Genomic DNA, 422 nt, shown 5'->3' on the forward strand with positions numbered 1-422 from the left:
AAGACACACACTTGGATGCAGAGTTGATGTTTTTGGGAGGGTGTGATGGTAAATGAAGCGTGAAATGAAGAGTCAGAGATGTTGGAACATTCCTTCCCCAGGGAACCTCTACAGCAACAGACACAAACAAGATGGATCAGGACGGTCAAAAACAAACCCTCCCAGTCATTGGATCACCCTCTTGTGGGTGGAGCATGATGTTCCTGTAACCTTACTGTTTTATATTTTTTTACGGTGTTCATGGGGAAAGACAGTATCCCACTGGGCTGCAAATGATGGAGACCAGTTGGCAACTCCAAATAACAAGAAATGTGTTTGAAAACAGACTGATCTGCCTTCATCCATCCATCCATCCATCCATCCATCCATCCATCCATCCATCCATCCATCCATCCATCCATCCATCCATCCATCCATCCATC

This window comes from Nematolebias whitei, chromosome 5 (assembly GCF_014905685.2).
Source record: "Nematolebias whitei isolate Nwh7 chromosome 5, NemWhi1, whole genome shotgun sequence".
NCBI lineage: Eukaryota > Metazoa > Chordata > Actinopteri > Cyprinodontiformes > Rivulidae > Nematolebias > Nematolebias whitei.